A 16,045-nucleotide genomic window follows, 5' to 3' on the forward strand; every position below is an offset into this window, starting at 1 on the left:
ACTTCTCTGTAGATTCAAGCTACTCAACTTTTCTTGTGGTCTGTATTATTAATGAGTGTTGTTTAAACTCCACAAAGATCTATACCAGGTAAGCTGAAGAAATTAAAACAATAATTCATGAGGAGTAGGAGTTCCCAGAAAGATTTCCCAAGGTCTTGCTTTCAAGCTTCCCCATTGTGCCTTTGCCAGTCTACAGTGGTGCCCTGCAAGACGAATGCCTCGCAAGACGGAAAACTCGCTAGACAAAAGAGTTTTCCGTTTTGGAGGTGCTTCGCAAAACGAATTTCCTATGGGCTTGCTTCGCAAGACGACAATGTCTTGCAAGTTCCTGCTGGGTTTTTTCCCTCCCCTCCCCTTTTTCTAAGCCGCTAAGCCGCTATCAGCTGATCCGATCAGCAGATAAGCCGCTAAAAGCCGCTAATAGCGCTAATCCGCTAATCCGTCAATGGGCTTGCTTCGCAAGACGAAAAAACCGCTAGACGAAGAGAATCACAGAACGGATTCTTTTCATCTTGCGAGGCACCACTGTATTTTGATTTTTTAAAAAACTACTAGATCACATAAGAATATAAGAGAGCCCTGCTGGATCAGGCCAAAGGCTCATCTAGTCGAGCATCATGATGTGCAAGCAAGTCCTGAGCCCAACAGCATTCTGGGACGGGTGGTGGTGCCGCATTAAAGCCTGTCCAGACTAATCAGATGTGTCAGGTATACATGCGAAGTATTGGTGTGTATGAATGAAAAAAGATTGTAGGTCTTTCGTATTCTGGACACTGTAACATATAGCATATGAGACAGTTGCACACGACCCAGGAACGTTTTATTCCCAATTGTATTGTCTTCCTTTAAAAAAAATAAAAAAAAATAAAATACATAGAGCTCTTTTTAAAGGATTCCCATTCCGTTCCCTCAGAATTGTTCCAAACAATAGTAATAACATTGCTTTGTAATAGAATCAATGAGTGTATTGTAGTTGACCTTCCAGTAAATGGAAAAGCCATTGATTGTTTATACAGTCTTGCCCTTCTTCCCCTCCCCCACTCCATTAATCATTGTGACATGGCTGTTTTTCTTAGGTAACTTTTTTTGTGCCATATAGCTAAGATATGTGCAGTATTAGTTCTTCATTCCAAGTTTGAATTTTGTAAGTACTTGTGTTAAGACTTCTGCTAGAGCAGCTTTAAATTTCGCCCTCCAATAAGTAATTTAAAAGAGTGGTGTTTTATACACCAGGTGCTCATAGAATACATTTTTGGCATCTATATGCATATTTCTATGTGAAAGAAATTCAGGGTACATGTAATTACTAGGAAAGCCTGTGAGACTCTGAAGCATTAGTCTACTTTAAAAAAAAAAGTTTCTCATTGCCTATGGCAATAGGCTAACAGCACCCTGTGGGAGTATGTTTTTAAGGCAACAGAGTAAAAATGTTCAGAAGCATGGCTTATGATTGTAATGTTCCAAAGATACTCAGCTAAGGAACATTGCTCTTAAAGAAATATATCAGTTGTCATCATTTAGGGTATAATCCTTTAAATGCATACTAATTTCAGATTAGCTTTGAATCCTATACTCTTCTCAAAATGACTGGTATTAGAATCTGTACAGGCTATTGCTAAAAATAAATCTGAATTCGTTAGAAAGTGATTGTTGAACTTACCCTATTAAGTTACTGTGCTTTTATCCATTAGTTAAATGTAGTGAAATATGAGGGGAAGGCAAGATTCCACTATAAAAAACTATTCTGAGGTAAGTAACTAATCTCCCAGTGAGGACCACAACAAAACACCCATTCTCATCCCAATTCAACAAATTCTGAAAATTAGTACAAAATTTGTCCTAACCGGAGGATTGACTTTTTAATCTGACTGGATGTACCTTAAATTAACCAGATCATATAAAAACATAGGGCGTATGGGGTGTTAGGGAAGATTGAGTGGAAGAAACCAATGGTGGGGCCAACAGTCAAGGAGGGGGTTTCTGCACATGCTGTAGGAGGGAAGTGAGTGGCAGATGGGGCTCATCAACCTGGAAAGGTAGCCCATCTAGGAAAGGAAATATCTGATCCTAAACCTCCACTGCCTTGTGGGTATCTTAGGGAGAAGGTAAGGCTAAGGAGTAAACCATATACAAATCCAGAATGGACTCCCTAAGGCAGTTGGATTCCACCTTATACACGTCCTTCCAGCAGTTCCTGCAGCCAAGCTGGTGCCAAGCATCTTGTTCTGCTTTCCTTTGGACCACATCAGTGAGGCTGAGAGGGGGATATTGTCATCTGGGCAATCCAGGACCTCCATACACACTGCCCAGACTTGTACCCCGGGGAGGTAACTTCGGTGCAGCTAACACAGCGGTTCCACTTCACCCCTGGAGATGTACTCCATTGTCTCTCAAGATGGATGCCAACAGCAATAAAAACCTAAAAACCACATGGATGATTTTAGCCGAACATGTAGTATAATGGAAACCTTTGACCAGACAGCATTGTCAGTTGTCATATGCATAACCTGCACATCATTTCTTTGCGAAACATTTCTCTTAACTTGTTAGAGTTTGAGGGTGGCAGCTGCACCCTTTCAGTATCAGTACGAGACTGGGATTCAAGTATTGCACATTTTTTTCTGCTAAACGAAACAAATTCCACAAGGCTTCCACATATTCTCTCTTAAATTACAACTGCAAGCTGTGTTTCAGTTGGTTTCTCATGTGTATATATCTTCATAAAACAGTGATGAGGAACACCATGTTTGCCTTTCCTCTGCAAGTGAAAGAGATGGTGATGGTTCCTCCCATTATACTTATTTAGAATTCTTCTATTTCTACGCCTGGAGTCAATAAATAATAGTGCAGATTTGTTCTCTAATGCCTCCTGAAGTGCACCTACTGTATCTGAACCTTCCTACGCAGCTTCCATTAAAATATCCAGCCGTGTTTGCATATTAGATAATCGTCGGATGGTCATGGGAAAATTTATCTCCAGTACATGATCTCAAGTCCTCCAGTGCTCAAAATCTGATGATAAAGGAAATAATTGAAAGTAAGCACGGGCAGGACCGTTGAAATGCATTTTGACAAGAAAATGTAGTTTGGTTCATAAAAGGTTGCGGTGACAATAGGTTATAGTGACAGCTTTTCAACAACTGTGTAAGCCTCCACCAGATGGAAGGAAATTTGGCTTAATGAATTATAGGCCGTCCGGGTAACACAAGCCTCTCTATAAAAGCAGATCAGAAGGAAGAATAAAGTTACTCATTCTAGCATGTGTTAAAAAGAATCATTGTTACAAATATGAAGTGGGGGAAATGAGCTAGAGAAAATGGTAAAGGATTAGAAACTCTGTGCTAATGTTGAAGACCTTTGGGCCCACAGCAGGACATGCCTCAATCATTGTTCCTTTTATCGTCTGATAATGTATGTTGTTTGCAGCGGACAACTGGGGTCTGAATGCCTTTCTGTGCCAAGATGGCAGCGTTTTGGTCAGCCTATTTCTTGGAGACCCATTTATTGCAAACTGGACTGTGAATCAAGAAAATCACGGATTTCCCTCTCTCTGAGTGTCTCAGAATAATTGCTCATGAACACTGAAACATCTCTTAGACAAATGATTTTAAATACCTTTTTGTAAGAATGAGCACTTATATATACTTATTTAAGGTATATTTTGGATTCTGCTGCCTCCAATGCAATGTTTCCCTTTAAAAAACAACAAAATGTTGTCATGACTTCACCATGGAAAATTAGGAACTTGGTACAATTTGGTCCCGATTGAAGAGGAGTAAAATTTGGAGCTTGAATTAAGACAGAACATATGATTCACTAACTGTGTCTAATATATATTATTTTGTTGTTGTTGTTTAGTCATTTAGTCATGTCCGACTCTTCGTGACCCCATGGACCAGAGCACGCCAGGCACTCCTGTCTTCATATATTATTTTAGGATACAGTAAAAGTCACAGTCATTTTCTTGCATACTCCTCTGTGACCCAAAAGATAAAATCCAGAAACTTTCTGCATTTCAGAGGTAGTCTCCATTTTTGGCTGGTCCCAGATTGGATTCTTCCCCAAACCACAACTAGAAGCAAATGTTAAGAGCCGAGAGGAATTGGTATCAACTAAATTGTCTTGCAATTGATGCAAATGCTCTATAAACAATGGCAATACAATGAACTTTAGTTTTTTATAAAGCAGTGTTGTAAACATCTGACTTCCTCTGGAATCTTTATTTTGGCTTAATTTATTTGTATTTGCATCCCTTTTAAAGGCTTTTAGAACCTCACTGCTGATATCCCAGTGATCTCTCATAGGACTGACAACAAGTCTTAAGACATAGAGGACAACAACAACAAAAAAGTTTAAACATTTCCTAAATTATTTGCTAGGTTGAGGCCCGAGCACTAGTCTTTTCTACAGTTGATTCAGTTGGGAGTTCTGAAAGAAACCTCTGGAGGCTTCTTTTATACACAGCTTGGATGTCTCTTAAAAGCACATTCAGGAATGAGTCCAGCTGACCTTTGCCCAATCTGACATAGAATACTACGATGGCAGTTCATGATTAATTGCCTCTGAAAACATTCCTGATGAGCCAAGTCAACCAAAGGCAATACAGTCTTAATTGTGATTATTCTGGCTGACCGAGAAACTACTGGTCTAGGGGAGTCCTTTAAACTTCAACTATATGGGTGTACATGTTCATCCAACCACTCAGTTACCCTTGCTACTTGGTCTCTTAGTCCCACTTTTGGCTTATCATGTAGTGAATGTTACAGATTGTGGCAGATGTTTATGAAGCTGTGGAGAATGATGGTGTTTCCTTTCTGACCTTTCTGACCTTTAAAAAGTTCAAAGGCCTATATGAATGTGGCCTGTACAAATAAGCAAAATCTTTCCGTTAGAATTGGCACCCAGTAATTTGTAGGGCAGATATGGGTAACTATTGACCTCCCAGATGCTGCCGAACTACAAATCCCATCACCCCTGTCCATTAGCAGTGCTTGGGAATTGTGGTTCAAAGGTTCCCCACAGCTGCTGTAAGGAAATTAAACGATTCTAAAAATAAAATGTTCTTATTTTTGGCTGTGTAAACGCTTGTCGTCTTGTCAGCTTCCCTATGACCTGCATAATGCAACTGTGAGCTCATTTTTAGATACCGTATTTTTTGCCCTATAGGACGCACTTTTTCCCCTCCAAAAATGAAGGGGAAATGTGTGTGCGTCCTATGGGGCGAATGCAGGCTTTCACTGAAGCCTGGAGAGTGAGAGGGGTCTGTGCACACCGACCCCTCTCGCTCTCCAGGCTTCAGGAAGCTATCCGCAAGCCTTGGGCGGGAACTCCCACGGGCTCCCAAGGCTTGCGGACAGCAGCCTGCAGCCCAAAACCTGGGGAGCACAGCGGAGCTTGCCCCAGGCTTCGGGCAGCTCTCCGCAACCCTTGGGAGCCCGGCGGGAAGTCACGCCCAGGGTTGCAGATAGCAACCTGTTCTGGGGGCTGGGGTCGGGGGAAGCTTGGGCTTCCCCCGCCCCAGCCCCGCGTCTGGGGGGGAAATAATTTTTTCCTTTATTTCCCCCCCCCAAAAAAAACTAGGTGCACCCTATGCCGGTGCGCCCTATGGGGTGAAAAATACGGTATGTTCACTGTATCTCAGCATGGATTAAGTTACTGTTATTAATTATATACTTGAACCACCTACCACAGAGTGAGGTAGGCTAAATGAAAAATGGATGGCTGGATGGATGGATGGCAATCCACATTGGGGAGGTGTGGATATTCCAAGGAGCAGTAAAATTGTGGATCAGTTTATAGAACATGCCATGTAAGCTAATATACTGTAAAGCAACCACAACCACAATTAATAGAGGACTGTGGGTATGCTTTTGAGGACAGGAAGCAAAATCGTGCTGCTTCTCTTCATCACCTTGATTGTGTCAATAAATGGAATTATGTGAAGGATTAATTCTTTCAAGAGGGTGGCATGGGGATTCTAATCCAAGCTAATGATTTCTTAGGATAAAGTCTGGGGTGGTGTTCTAGATTGATTAGTTTGGGATAAAAGAGTGCACCTTGTGTAAGTTTGGTTTGGCTTTTTTTTTTTACCCTTCTAAGGTTTAGTTAAATATCGGTTTGTTTCATAGTCTAATTTGTTTTTTCTCAAGCTGAATCTGAAAGGCAGTCTCTTGCAGCCTTGCAAGTTGGGCAGAGGGTTGACTCTCCCCCTCCCCCCAAATTAATGGATGTTTGTCACAAATCAGGTGTTGCTGTTTAAATGCATTACTGTTGGACAGCTCACCCACATTCCCAATTCATGTATTCAGACAATTTCATTGCGCTTTATAAATAATGGATTTGAATTTTAAGTGCATGTCGCTGTGCCCAGAAATGTCTTGCAAAAAAAAATTTGGAGCTGCTAGCTCCAAGAGAGACATCTGTTTTGGATCATCCAGGTATTAGTTTAAGCATCAGAATTGAGCATGCAACCTTTTCCCCTCCCCTTTGAGGACTTAAAAATGTTCACTCTAACCACTGGATCTTTTGGAACATCTTTTAAAAAAAGAAGAAGTTGCGTGTTTCATGAATACTGCCGTTTGTAGTATCAAAGAAGCATTTCACAGCAACGGCTTCTCCCTTGCATTTTTGTTTTACAGCTTGACAGGTTTCGCTGAAACTGTTTTTACTAGGGTGGCTTGACCTCTGAACAGAAGCACTCTCGTCTGCTTCCGTTCAAAGCAGAGCAGAGAGGTGGTGGCATCCTGCACTATCCTGTACAAAAGAGGACTGGTAGGAAGCGCGGCTGGCTCCGTGGTGTCGTTGTCAGGCTTTTCCTTGCTGCTAGGCATTTATGTCTCTACAAAGGGGCATTGTGCACCACTGAATGACAAGCAGTTCTATATTAAGGAAGGCATGGAAATACGGCTCATTTGGAAGCCATGGGGGCTGACATAAATGCACAATAAATGGCAACATTTCAACAAAAGATAGCTTTTTCGAGTCGATAATCTGATCCGTAAATATTTACTTCATAAGAAAAGCTCTTAAGATATTTGAAACCGGAGTTCAGTTGGCCACATTATGTTGACCACCCAGTGCCCTTGGAAACCTTGCAAATTACTGCAGGAGACGTACACTGAGCAATATCACGGGAGGGATGTTTCTAGGACTAAGGTGAAACTGAAGCTTCCTTTTTACATTTGCTATTGGATACTGTGTATTGTTTAAATTTTATTGTTATATTTATAGTATTGAAACATACATTTTTGCAAGTTATTATATTTGCTATTGTTTTGCTGTGTTACGGAATTATTACTATGTTATTGTTTTGCCATATATTTTTAGGAAATGGTTTTAGTAGTGTTTGTTTGAAATGTGTTTCTGTTTTCTTCATTGTAAGATGCTTTGAGCATGATTTTGTGCATGTTTGTGTGTCTGTGTTTCTTTGTGGAAAAGAGGCATACAAATAAAAGGAAGGAATGGTCCATCCCATTCAGCATTTGCAGAAGTTCTCCATCATATCCATTGCGGAGAAGTAAAGCAGAATGTCTGTTGTCTTTGACAGACAACAGTGACAGCAGCCACAAAATTAAAAGATGCCTGCTTCTTGGGAGAAAAGCAATGACAAACCCAGACAGCATCTTAAAAAGCAGAGACATCACCGTGCCAACAAAGGTCCGTATAGTAAAAGCTATGGTTTTCCCACTAGTGATGTATGGAAGTGAGAGCTGGACCATAAAGAAGGTTGATCGACGAAGAATTGATGCTTTTGAATTCTGGTGCTGGAGGAGACTCTTGAGAGTCCCATGGACTGCAAGAAGATCAAACGTATCCATTCTTAAGGAAATCAGCCCTGAGTGCTCACTGGAAGGACAGATCGTGAAGCTGAGGCTCCAATACTTTGGCCACCTCATGAGAAGAGAAGACTCCCTGGAAAAGACCCTGATGTTGGGAAAGATGGAAGGCACAAGGAGAAGGGGACGACAGAGGACGAGATAGTTGGACAGTGTTGTCGAAGCTACCAGCATGAGTCTGACCAAACTGCGGGAGGCAGTGGAAGACAGAAGTGCCTGGCGTGCTCTGGTCCATGGGGTCACGAAGAGTCGGACACGACTAAACGACTAAACAACAACAAAGCAGAATGTCAGCATTAAGACAGCTAGGAATAAGTATTTGAATACATTTGTATGAAGAAATGGCTCCCAATGCAACTGTTGCCTGATCTATTGAGTCTAGCAACGAACATACATATATACATATATATATATATATATATATATATATATATATATATATATATATATATGCTTTCGTAGATTTTCACGGGTACAGGAATGCAGGTTTTGGTGTCTTCGGGTGTCTTCCCGTGTAAGAGTTGGGGTGTCTAGGCGACGTTTCGACGAGGTCTCACTCGTCATCTTCAGGCTGGTGCTTTCGGCTTCTTGTTACTAGAACAGAGCAGGATCTCAGTGTTTGAGTTCCTATAAATACTGTTGAGGGGGTGTGGTGTATAGCCTCCAACGTTCTGGGCAGAGAGGGAGTTCCCAGGTTAGTGTGCCTTTTCTTCTTTTGTTCCTTAATTACTTGAGGGATATCTTGAGTGATTTCTTGAGTGATATTCTGAGTACCACTTAGGAGGGTCATTAGGTGTGGATTAGTTGCTAAAGCTTTCGTGTCTTGACCTCTTGAGCTTGTGAAAAGTTTTTCTGAGAAGATGGCTGTACTGCACTTAGTTGTGCTCTGGCTTGGCTTCGTGTATAGGGGCGAGCTGTGGTTTTGTGCCCTGTGCCAGCCAGATCTGTGTAGGGATTGCAGGGGGGTGCAGCATCCGGAGGTGCCACTATGGTTTGGCTACTGGATGGTGTCTGTACTTTATCTGTGGAGAGGGTCTGGGTTTGGGTATGGTGTGGTTGATTGGAGATGGCGTTCTGTGTGTCTCTGGTTCTGGTGTCGGTTTTTGTGGGGAGGGCTAATTTCCAGATGTCTGGCAGGCGGGACGTGTCGTCACGCTTGTTCATGTTGTGAGGGTGTTTCTCTATCTCGATGGCTTCCATGATTATTCTCTTGTGGTGATGTTCCATGTTAAAGAGCAATTTGGAATCTGCAAAATTAATTTCGTGTCCTCTACAGTATTTAAAATTAATTTCGTGTACCTCTACAGTATTTATAGGAACTCAAACACTGAGATCCTGCTCTGTTCTAGTAACAAGAAGCCGAAAGCACCAGCCTGAAGATGACGAGTGAGACCTCGTCGAAACGTCGCCTAGACACCCCAACTCTTACACGGGAAGACACCCGAAGACACCAAAACCTGCATATATATATATATATATATATATATATATATGCTTTCGTAGATTTTCACGGGTACAGGAATGCAGGTTTTGGTGTTTTCGGGTATCTTCCCGTGTAAGAGTTGGGGTGTCTAGGCGACGTTTCGACGAGGTCTCACTCGTCATCTTCAGGCTGGTGCTTTCGGCTTCTTGTTACTAGAACAGAGCAGGATCTCAGTGTTTGAGTTCCTATAAATACTGTTGAGGGGGTGTGGTGTATAGCCTCCAACGTTCTGGGCAGAGAGGAAGTTCCCAGGTTATTGTGCCTTTTCTTCTTTTGTTCGTTAATTACTTGAGGGATATCTTGAGTGATTTCTTGAGTGATATTCTGAGTACCACTTAGGAGGGTCATTAGGTGTGGATTAGTTGCTAAAGCTTTCGTGTCTTGACCTCTTGAGCTTGTGAAGAGTTTTTTTGAGTTTTTCTGAGAAGAGTTTTTCTGAGAAGATGGCTGTACTGCACTTAGTTGTGCTCTGGCTTGGCTTCGTGTATAGGGGCGAGCTGTGGTTTTGTGCCCTGTGCCAGCCAGATCTGTGTAGGGATTGCAGGGGGGTGCAGCATCCGGAGGTGCCACTATGGTTTGGCTACTGGATGGTATCTGTAATTTATCTGTGGAGAGGGTCTGGGTTTGGGTCTGGTGTGGTTGATTGGAGATGGCGTTCTGTGTGCCTCTGGTTCTGGTGTCGGTTTTTGTGGGGAGGGCTAATTTCCAGATGTCTGGCAGGCGGGACGTGTCGTCACGCTTGTTCATGTTGTGAGGGTGTTTCTCTATCTCGATGGCTTCCATGATTATTCTCTTGTGGTGATGTTCCATGGCCCTCCTTCCTTATATCAAGGGCACCACAGATAAAATTAGCAAAATCCTCCATAAACACAATATCAAAACAGCCTTTTGCACCAACCAAAAAATAGCCAATATCCTCAGAAACCCAAAAGATAAAATCCAGTTAGAAAACCAAGGGGTCTATGAAATACCCTGCAAAGTCTGCCCAGCCACGTACATTGGACAAACAAACAGACGAATAAATGCACGTATCGCAGAACACAAGAATGCCGTCAAAAAAGAAGAAAAAACTTCCTCTCTTTACCAACACATGAAAGAAACAGGACACGAAATTAATTTTGCAGATTCCAAATTGCTCTTTAACATGGAACATCACCACAAGAGAATAATCATGGAAGCCATCGAGATAGAGAAACACCCTCACAACATGAACAAGCGTGACGACACGTCCCGCCTGCCAGACATCTGGAAATTAGCCCTCCCCACAAAAACCGACACCAGAACCAGAGGCACACAGAACGCCATCTCCAATCAACCACACCAGACCCAAACCCAGACCCTCTCCACAGATAAATTACAGATACCATCCAGTAGCCAAACCATAGTGGCACCTCCGGATGCTGCACCCCCCTGCAATCCCTACACAGATCTGGCTGGCACAGGGCACAAAACCACAGCTCGCCCCTATACACGAAGCCAAGCCAGAGCACAACTAAGTGCAGTACAGCCATCTTCTCAGAAAAACTCTTCTCAGAAAAACTCAAAAAAACTCTTCACAAGCTCAAGAGGTCAAGACACGAAAGCTTTAGCAACTAATCCACACCTAATGACCCTCCTAAGTGGTACTCAGAATATCACTCAAGAAATCACTCAAGATATCCCTCAAGTAATTAACGAACAAAAGAAGAAAAGGCACAATAACCTGGGAACTTCCTCTCTGCCCAGAACGTTGGAGGCTATACACCACACCCCCTCAACAGTATTTATAGGAACTCAAACACTGAGATCCTGCTCTGTTCTAGTAACAAGAAGCCGAAAGCACCAGCCTGAAGATGACGAGTGAGACCTCGTCGAAACGTCGCCTAGACACCCCAACTCTTACACGGGAAGATACCCGAAAACACCAAAACCTGCATATATATATATATATATATATATATATATATATATATATATATATATATATATAAAAAACACCATCTCAGGCCCAGTTCAAAAGTGCTGGTTTTGACCTATAAAGCCTTAAACAGCTCAAGATCACAATACCTCAAGGATCACCTCTTCTCATAGGAACAATCCTGGACCCTGCAATCATTATCTGAGGCCCTTTTCTGTGGTGGCTCCCTGCTTGTGGAATGTTATCTCTGGCCAGCCTCGCCTGGCACCATTGTTACATATCTTTAGATGCCGGATGAAAACATTCCTCTTCCCCCAAGAAAAACTAGTGTTTTTATTGTTTTTATCTTATGCATTGTTGTGCTTTTATATTGAAGACTACCTTGTGATCTCGGATGAAGGGGGAAGGATGTAGAAATTCTGTAGATAAATAAAATAAATAAATGTAGCCCTCCAAATGTTGTTGGACCAATTCCCATGGGCCCCAGTCAGTGCAAAAATAAATCTTCTCTGAGCTGCTTTTTGAGTACCTGCTTGTTCTTGGAGATCAGCATCATGATGGCCCTTACATTTGGACAGTACAAAAAATGCATTATTTGGGGGAGGTTGGCTTTCCGTGGAAAGTCATCTGTCTTGAGGTTGTGGCCATGTGCTGTAGCTTGAAAATTTAATTGGGAATTGCTTATACAGAATAAGAGTGGTTCTTTATAAAGCTTTTAATTAGAAAGCTGACTTCAAATTTGTTAATTTCTGAGCAGCTTAATCTGCCCTAGAGGCAAACAAGCCCTTGATTAGTGAAATCCAGTGTTGTCTTTTGAATGGAGATAAGGAGTGCTTGGGAACCATTATCTGCTTTTCTGTCAATGGGTCTAGCATATTAGGTCTGCCAACCTGCAGGTCAGATCACTACAGCAGCTTCATTATAAACACATATTGTTCAGCAGCTGCATTGACTTCATTAACTGTTCATTTTAATGCGCAAAGAGCTGACAGACGCAGAAGCAGTTTCACCTTTTCCCTTGTCTGCTGGGAATGATTCAAAGAAATAGAAGTTCAGTGTGCCTTACTGTGACTTTATCATTAAATTCCCCTGTAGAACCTTATAAATTATAATTATAATATGATCCCCTTCTACCTCCCCCCACCACATGCTTCCCCAATTTGTTACAGTATTGTGTGTGATGATTCAGTATACTTTCCTTCCTGAGAAAGAAGGGTTATTATTCAGATACTACAGGGGCCTTGTTGATGTATAAAGACTTAAATTCTAAAGGGGAATAATGCCACATTGCAGCTTATTATCAAGTAATATTTCAGAGACACTGCAATATCTTTAAAAACCATTCATGTTTCCCCGATTTTCATTTTCATTATTATTATTATTATTATTTTCCTCCCCTGCCCCAATTACTCTCAACTTATTTTCCCCACTCTCCCTGGGAAAGTGGATTTTTTAAAGTTCTCATTATTTACAATGACCCTGGGAAGTGACAGACTTTGTCAACACAAAGCATTTTGGTTTTTAATATCACTGTGTGTGATATACACACACACACACACATTTTTGAATGCTAACCATTGAAATAATAAGTAATAATTTCTGATACTGTGGAAAGCACAGCTGATTATTACCACTATAAAAAGGTAAAGGTAAAGGACCCCTGGACAGTTAAGTCCAAAGGCGACTATGGGGTGCGGCGCTCATCTCGCTTTTCAGGCCAAGTGAGCCGGCATTTGTCCACAGACAGCTTTCCAAGTCATGTGGCCAGCATGACTAAACTGCTTCTGGCACAACGAAACACCGTGACGGAAACCAGAGCACACAGAAACGCCGTTCACCTTCCTGCCGCTGCGATAACTATTTATCTACTTGCACTGGTGTGCTTTTGAACTGCTAGGTTGGCAGAAGCTGGGACAGAGCAACAGGAGCTCACCCTGTTGCGGGGATTCGAACCGCCGACCTTCTGATCAACAAGTCCAAGAGGCTCAGTGGTTTAGACCACAGCACCACCTGCATCCCAATTACCATTATGACCATTGTTGACTGTAGACATCTGTCTGTCTCAGGAGACAATGGAGGAATTCATCTTTGGGAAGTGAGGTCAAACTGTTTGCAAGTTTGTGGCAGTGAAGACCAATAGAAAAATATATCTATTATTCATAATATAGATGATCAGTATAGATGAAAATAATTTCATAGATAAAAATATTAGGAAACTGTTGATAACAAAGGAAAACTAGAGAGGCATTTCGTTCTAAAAGCTTCTCATTAAGAACTATTATGACTTTTAGAATACATCTGAAGGCAGCCCTGTATTGGGAAGTTTTTAATGTTTGATGTTTTATGGTGTTCTTATATTTTGCTGGAAGCCCCCTAGAGTGGCTGGGGTAACCTAGTCAGATGGGCGGCATATAAATGATAATAATAGTGGTAGTGGTATCTTTTCACTGGCTAACAGCAACTGCATTCTGTAAAAAAAGAGCAACTATCACAAAGCCACTATTGAAATTCTATCAAAGAAACCAAAATACTAGAAACTTGCACAGATCGTAAGATTTAAATTTAGAACCTCTGCCAACACAACCTTTTTTATTACACAAGCTTCAAAACTGACAGCATTAACAGAGTTATAGTTCTCGTCTTGTTAAACCTGCATATCTTGTGGTCATAGGCTGTGTCCCACAGAAAAAAGAACACCAGAGCAAAACACAGACTTGGAAAAAAAATATTTAAAATACATTAGGAGAAAACCAGTGAATGCACAGATCCATAGTTTGGGGATCTTCTTGGATTACCTGTGGAAGACAAGATTACACAAGCCTTCATTGCTCAGCTCCCCTGCCCAGTTTAGTACAGTATAGGCTTGATGAAGATACTTTAAAATACTGCTGCTCGCTTTTAGCTTTTTGGTTTTGGTTTTTAATATAATGTAATGTTGCTAGTTATTTTTGCATCCGTGAGAGGACTTTATTCAGAAAGGCAGACTACACATGTGTAAAATAAATGAAGAAAAATGGTCAATTAGCAGACTTGTGCCTGCATAGTGCTGAGTTTTTTTAACCCCCATGCTGCCATCTCACACTATTCTCCAGTAAGGGCGTCAGGTTCCTGCCCCTTGATATCCCTCTCAGCCGTGGCACCAGTTTCTGAATCTCTAGCTTCACAAGCTGCCACTGAGACTCATTTTCCCTGAACGCAAAATATCTATCCGTTCTCTTCTTCAGGAATGATGGCAATTGCAATTTCCATCTCTGTGTTGAGCTGCATTCTCCTTTTAAACAGGTCAAGTGTTTCAATTACCTCAGACCTTCTCCGTTAATTATTTGCTTTGCTTCCCAAGTTCATATCACTGACAGAATTAGAACGACAGGATTACTTACAGGAGCAGTAAAAATAATGATGATGGCTCCAAGTACTAATATTGATTTTCAACACCTTGGCTAGCTTGTTACATTCATTCACATTTATAACTATTCTTTGTCTCATGTTTTATAGCTTTTCATTGCTGCTCAAACATTTTTCTCCTGGCCCATGCATCTTTTATCAAAGGTTAAGACGTTTTCAAGATACAAGCATCAAATTCTTTCAAAGTCAAGCAATATAATTTTCCCCTTAAAAAACAACCACCATAGTGTGTGGGCCATTATGGACACCTGCTTTTTCTTCCTTTTACCCAGGTTGGTCTTAAAACATTTACACTTCTCTGTATGTGTCCATGGTTACTGATTTCATAGAATCATAGAATTGTAGAGTTGGAGGGGACCCAGAGGGTCATATAGTCCAACCCCCTGCAAGGCAGGCATCTCAGCTAAAGCATCCATGACAGATGGCCATCCAACATCTGCTTAAAAACCTCCACCACTTCCCGAGGGAGTCCATTCCACTGTCAAACAGCTCTTACTGTCAGAAAGTTCAACCTGATGGAAGTTGAAGATACAGAACTGAGTGTGGACCAGTGATTAGGGTATATTGTCTCAATGTGTGTTTACATCGGAGACACTCTTATATGCACATAGAGGGGAAGATTTACCCTTGTTTAATATGAAGGCATGGTTGCTGAAATTGTTGGAGGCAAAGTCGATACGTTTAATTGGAGAAAAGCTATTGCTGACATTTAACAGTATTAGTCATTGGGAACCCCTTTTGGACTTTTTGTGTGAAAGGGAAGATGAACATGCAATATTTGGGTTTGAAGACTGGAAAAATACCGGTTTATAGAAAGTGGATTTGTTGGATGCTGTCGTGGAGTGAATGTTTTGAATAATTCTTTTTATGTAACAGACAGAATCCGATCCCCTTTTCTTTCCTTTTTTATCTTGTATCAAAAAAGCTTTAATAAAAATTTATATATGACAAGTGAAAGTTCTTCCTGATGTTTCGTCAGAATCTCCTTTCTTGCAACTTGAATCTCTTGGTTTGGGTCCCAGTCTCTGGAGCAGGAAAAAACAAGCTTGCTCCATCTTCCATGTGACAACCCTTAAAGTATTTGAAGATGGCTATCATCTCTCCTCTCAGTCTCCTATTTTCCAGGCTAAATATACCCAACTCCCTCAACTGTTCCTCATAAGGCTTGGCTTCCAGACCCTTGATCATCTTGGTTGCCCTCCTCTGCACATATTCCAGCTTATCAATATCCTTCTTAAATTGTCCTGAAGCACCCACTAATTAGCTAAATGGGATGACCTCAGGTTGAGTGAGTTGGTGGAAAATCCCCCCCCCAAAAAAACCTATGTGTAATTTTATAAGCCTTGATAATGCAGTCCCCCAGTACTCATCTCCACTGCCCCCCAAAAGAACTCCAGTCATTGTAATAGTTCCTTGTGTGGAATG

General features: G+C 41.5%; 1 protein-coding gene and 1 long non-coding RNA gene across 2 annotated transcripts in view; both read left to right on the forward strand.

The window, feature by feature from the left end:
- Positions 1-16,045, forward strand: part of KLHL29 (kelch like family member 29) — a 431,347-nt gene that overhangs the window by 181,680 nt on the left and 233,622 nt on the right. The window lies entirely within an intron of this gene.
- LOC308584540 overlaps positions 625-16,045 on the forward strand; it is a 28,265-nt gene continuing 12,844 nt past the window's right edge. Inside the window, exon 1 of the long non-coding RNA XR_014006902.1 lies at positions 625-708. This is a non-coding gene — a long non-coding RNA (uncharacterized lncRNA). The remainder of the gene's footprint in view (positions 709-16,045) is intronic.

Source organism: Podarcis bocagei (assembly GCF_964188305.1).
Source record: "Podarcis bocagei genome assembly, chromosome: 3".
Taxonomy (NCBI): Eukaryota; Metazoa; Chordata; class Lepidosauria; order Squamata; family Lacertidae; genus Podarcis; species Podarcis bocagei.